Source organism: Penaeus chinensis, chromosome 35, assembly GCF_019202785.1.
Source record: "Penaeus chinensis breed Huanghai No. 1 chromosome 35, ASM1920278v2, whole genome shotgun sequence".
Lineage (NCBI taxonomy): Eukaryota > Metazoa > Arthropoda > Malacostraca > Decapoda > Penaeidae > Penaeus > Penaeus chinensis.
In genome coordinates, this window is record NC_061853.1 from 692,413 (window position 1) to 697,394 (window position 4,982).

A 4,982-nucleotide genomic window follows, 5' to 3' on the forward strand; every position below is an offset into this window, starting at 1 on the left:
GGCGCCAAACAGTTGAGATAGTTGTAGATAATGTTAATGAGGAAACATTTTGCCAGCTATTTGTTTTACTGTTCCTGATTGCACGACGAAGACAGTTGGATGCTCTTTTAAAGGAGATACGGGCTGATAGTTGATTAGGGGTGCCTCATTTGTAGCGGTAATTGTTCCAGGCTGCACTTTTTAAGAAAAGCGCTTTAGTGCAATTGAAATTCCATCATGGAACACATTTGGAGGTATAAGGTCTTGAGGTTCGAGGAATGGCTGTATAGGCAGCTCTTAGGGCTGTAGTTGTGAAACATTGTATCATATCTGAAATGGACGAGGAGGATGGAGGGATAGGAATAGCAGAGAGTGAAGTGAAAGTATGCCAGTCGGTTCTATCAAAGCTCCAGCGTGGGGAGTTAGGAAGTGGTACATATGAAGTAGGAGAAAGGAGAACTGGAAAGTGGTCACTATAGGGAAAGTGGTCTAGAAATGACCAATGGAAATCTAAATGAAGAGAAGGGGAGCATAGAGAGCGGTCAATGCATGAAAAAGATTGCGTGCGTATGTCAAGGTGTGTGGGGCGATCTGAATTAAGAATAAGGTCAGTTGTGGAGAGGAAACGTTCTAGGGATCGGCCACGTGAAGTGAGTGTGGCGGCAGTTAAGATCACCAACTATGGGGAGAGGTGGCTGGATTTGGGAAATTAGATTTTCAAAAGCAACAAAGTTAATAGGGTGGGAAAGGGAGAAGTAGACTCTAATTACTGTGATCCAGCGGCGAAGAAAGATGCGAATAACTGTGCAAGGGACAGTGGTTTGAAAGGGAGGCATGACCTCGAGTGTTTTCTGATGGATAATTATAGACGAGACATAAAGGGAGTGTGAAGAAGAGACAAAATGGTAGTTGGGGATTGGTATAGGAGGATGTGTAAGAAAAGTTTCTTGGAGGCAGATCATGGATGGGTTATAAGAGAAAAGTATATGACGAAGGTCAGGCGTATGAGAACGGAAACCGCGAATTTTCCAAGGAGAGTTATACTATGATCTATGAGTGATAACGGTTACAGTGCGTGTTGGAGAATTTGAAGGGGAAGGAGCTATGGGGTGAGATAAGGAATGAGAGGGGGAAGGTGGTGTTGTATCAGGAGAGATATCAGACTCGGAGGATCTGGGGAAGGGCATAGTTGTGCCATCCAGGAGGGAGTGGAAGGGATAGAGGGGATGAAGGAAGGGTTAATGAGGTGGAGCTGGAGTTGGGAGGGAGTAGGAGGAAGGGTGTAGGTTAATGGTTAATGGCTAAAAGCAACATAAATGTGCTAGACATCTAAGGTCATGTAGCACTATAGTAAATGGTAGTGAAGGGTGGTTGAGTTAGTGATTAGTTGTCAAAGTTGGGCAAAGGAATTGACGAGTAAATGGGTTAAGGTTGGGTAAGGTAATGTATAGGGGTTAGATCAAGTGAATGATGTATATGCATTTGAGGAATGAAAACAGGTTGTCAAAGCAGAAAGTGCGAGACGTTGTGGGAGGGATCACGAAAAATCGGTCCCATTTGGCTGGGCTAAATAGATTATTTAAGAATTTTGTAGAGATGGGAGTAGTAGAAGGACGGGGGCATGTGGAAGAGGGAGTAGTGTTGAGGGAGGTAGTGTTATGGGGAGGTGGACAATAAGGTTGTAAGGTAGTAATAAGGGAGGATGGGGTAGTTGATGAAGAAGGTTGTGGTGGTATAGTTGTTGAAGTTGAGCATGTTGGGAGTAGAAATGTCTCCTGGGGTGTTGATTAGGGTGGATACTGTACTAGTCAGCATTGAGGAGGGGGTATTAGTTGTAGTGTTCAGAGCCGTGGTCAAAGGAGAGCCTGGGGTCAGGGAATCGGGCAAGTTTGAATTGGTGGAGCTATTTGATGAAGAGGCAAGCCTGATTGCCTCTAATAATGGTATGGTTAATGGTTAAAAGCAAAATAAATGTGCTTTCTAATAATGGTATAAAATTGTTGGCCATGATAAGCCTGGAGTATGTTGGGGAGAGAAACGGTCCACCCCTCAGGGTCGCTTGAGGGGTAAGGGCTAGACAACTAAAGCAGGGGAATACCGTGCCCATGGCTCCCTCAGGCCGTTCAGGACTGGCACAAAGTCAGCCTTTCATCCTTTCAGCATGGCTCTCACACCTTAGGAAGTGGATAGTAGAAGGGGTTGGTGAAGGGACAGAAACGAAAAAGTAGGAGGGGAAAAAAAAGACCATGCAAAATTTGTTGAGTCGAAGGGGTGTAGGGGGAATATGAGTAGGAGGAGGATGGATATCGGCAGTCACTTCGAGTGTGGAGGGAGTGGGATTTGTGGAATTGGAGAGTGGATGAGAGGTTTCGGTGTAAATTTGAGACTCGAGTAGATAGTTTTGAATATCTTCAAGTTTCTGTAATGGAGTTGGTTGGGAAGTTTTGTGAGACAAAGATTTTCTTATGAGGGGAGGAAGAGGAGACTGGTGTCTGAGGAGTAGAGGCAAAGGTAGGTGGAGGTGAGTATGTGGTAGAAAGGATGGAACGTTCAGTCTGTCTGCTGCCGGCAATGTGTGGGGGGGGGGGGGGGGTGCAGTAGAAATTGGGGTGTCTGAATTTAGAATGGCAGAGGAATTAGACTGTGGAAAGTAGGAGGGATAGGTATAGGGGAGGGTGTAGGAACGTCTTGGGAGGGAGGGGGAGGGGCAGAGTGCGTGACACTACTGGAGTAGGAAATAAGAGAAAAACTTTGTCAATGTGTTCCGTCTGGCTTCACGTAAGGTGAGACCAAATCTGAATCTGAGAGGTGCCACCTCAGATTCAAACTTGTAGGTGGGGCAGCTCCTATAAAATACAATATGGGGGCCATCACAGTGTACATGTGCATGACTGCAGAGCAGTTTGATCGGTTATGACCAGGGTGGGCACATAGAGGGCATCGGGCTGTGGAACGGCAGTGTTTGGCAGGATGTCCAAGACGCTAATAATTCTGACACTGATGGGGGTGAGGTTGATATGGTCAGACAGGGAGGGATTCTCCACCAATGAATACATTAAAAGGTAGGTCATGTCAACGGAAAGTAATTTTGGCAGTGTAGTGGGGTTCTTACGATGACCTTTAGGAGGAATGGAGTAGCACTGTCCTGATATCATATCATAGTCCATAAGGCAGGCGAGTAAGTCTTCTCCACATTTTATTACAAATAGGGCAGTTTGCTGGGGAAATAGAGACAGTTCCAGTAGAAGTATTGAGGAATGAGGTTGCCAGAGAGATCAGTTAGAGTTGATAGTGCTATAGCTTGGTTTTCAGATGCAACTATGATGAGACGAGAACAATGGGGTTGGCTGAAAAATGAGACTTTTCCTACTTGTTTTTTGGAGACATAGCTGGAAGAGGAGAGTTTTGTCAGAGTATGAAGCTCTGTGTGTGTGTGTGTGTGTGTGTGTGTGTGTGTGTGTGTGTGTGTGTGTGTGTGTGTGTGTGCGTGTGCGTGAGCGTGTGCGTGTGCGTGTGCGTGTGCGTGTGCGTGTGCGTGTGCGTGTGCGTGTGCGTGTGCGTGTGCGTGTGAAAAAACTCTATGGGCTAAATAGAGTATTTAAAATATTTGTAGAAATGGAGATGTTAGAAGGATGGTGACATGTGGAAGAGGTAGTGATAAAGAAAGTATTATTATGGAGAGGTGGATAATAAGGCTGTATAGCAGTCATAAAGGAGGATGGGCTTATTGATGAAGAAAGTTGTGGGGTTAGAGCTAATGAAGTTGAAATGTCTCCTGGAGCTTGTGTTAACTTGGGTGGACAATATATTATTAGGCATCGAGGAGGGGGTAGCAGTTGCAGTGCTCAAAGGAGAGCCTGGGAGAGTATGTTGGGGAGAGAAACGGTCCATCCCTCAGGGTCCCCTTGAGGGGTAAAGACTAGACAACTAAAACAGGGGAATACCGTGCCCATGGCTCCCTCAGACCGTTCAGGACTAGCACAAATTCAGCTTTTCATCCTTTCAGCACGGCTCTCACACCTTAAGAAGTGGATAGTAGCAGGGGTTGGAGAAGGGATGGAAATGAAAAAGCAGGAGGGGAAAAAGACTGTGCAAAATGAGTTGAGTTGAGGGCTGAGGCCCAAGGCAGGGGAGATCCCCAGTACTGAGTCCCAGTCCTCGCCTTCTAAGGCCCCCCACAACAACAACAGGCAAGGGATTGAGGGGGGGGGGGGGGGTTGAAGAAAAGAAAAAGTAAAGTAAAGGGGGAGGAGAAAAGACTGCAAAGTTGATTGGGTCTAGGGTTGATGCCCAAGATAGGGGAGGTCCCTAACATTGGACCCCAATGTTGGGAAACAATAAAAAATCAGTTATTTCCATATAAAACCACTTTTATTAAGCAACCCAAATTTTGTTGAGATTTTACTTTCAAACTGTTTGAATTTTACATACATTAAACTTTATAAAGAAAAATAAGACTAAGTACAAATTTTCATTGGAACCAACATAAGAATAAAGGAATGTCTACAACAAAGTTAAGCAAGAAGCAGCAGAGTAACCATGGATTACATCCTAATTATAATATTAAACAGTTCTAAAAAATAATCTTAAACCAAAGCAACAGCATATGCAAATAAAATCTGGTACCACTGATAACCATTAATGTGTAGATGATAACCTTAAAGAAAGGGAGGAAGAGAGAAGTCCATTTGTGCTCTTCTAGACTCCAACTTTTAACATCATACTTCTCAATCACACACTTAAAATCTGGTTATCACTTCTCTTTTATGTGAATTCATTATTAGTTGATAATAAAAAATAACCATACCATTTGAAGGTGGCTTCTGACGTACTTTTCAAATTAGGTTCAAGTGTAAATTTCACAGCTCATTTTCAAAACCAATTTTTGAGCACAATGACCATATCAAATTTTTATTATTATGAAAGTAAATTTCATTATATACAAATGATATGCATATGTAAATGTACTGCAGGAAAGAGAAGTAGGAATAGAGAGATTTAAA

At 43.8% G+C, this 4,982-nt stretch overlaps 1 protein-coding gene across 1 annotated transcript in view; it reads right to left on the reverse strand.

The window, feature by feature from the left end:
* Window positions 1–4,331: 4,331 nt before the first annotated feature.
* LOC125044188 (serine/threonine-protein kinase D3-like) overlaps window positions 4,332–4,982 on the reverse strand; it is a gene marked incomplete in the record, with an annotated part of 70,004 nt that continues 69,353 nt past the window's right edge. Inside the window, 1 exon segment of the mRNA XM_047640670.1 lies at window positions 4,332–4,982. This exon segment is cut by the window's right edge and continues 2,639 nt beyond it.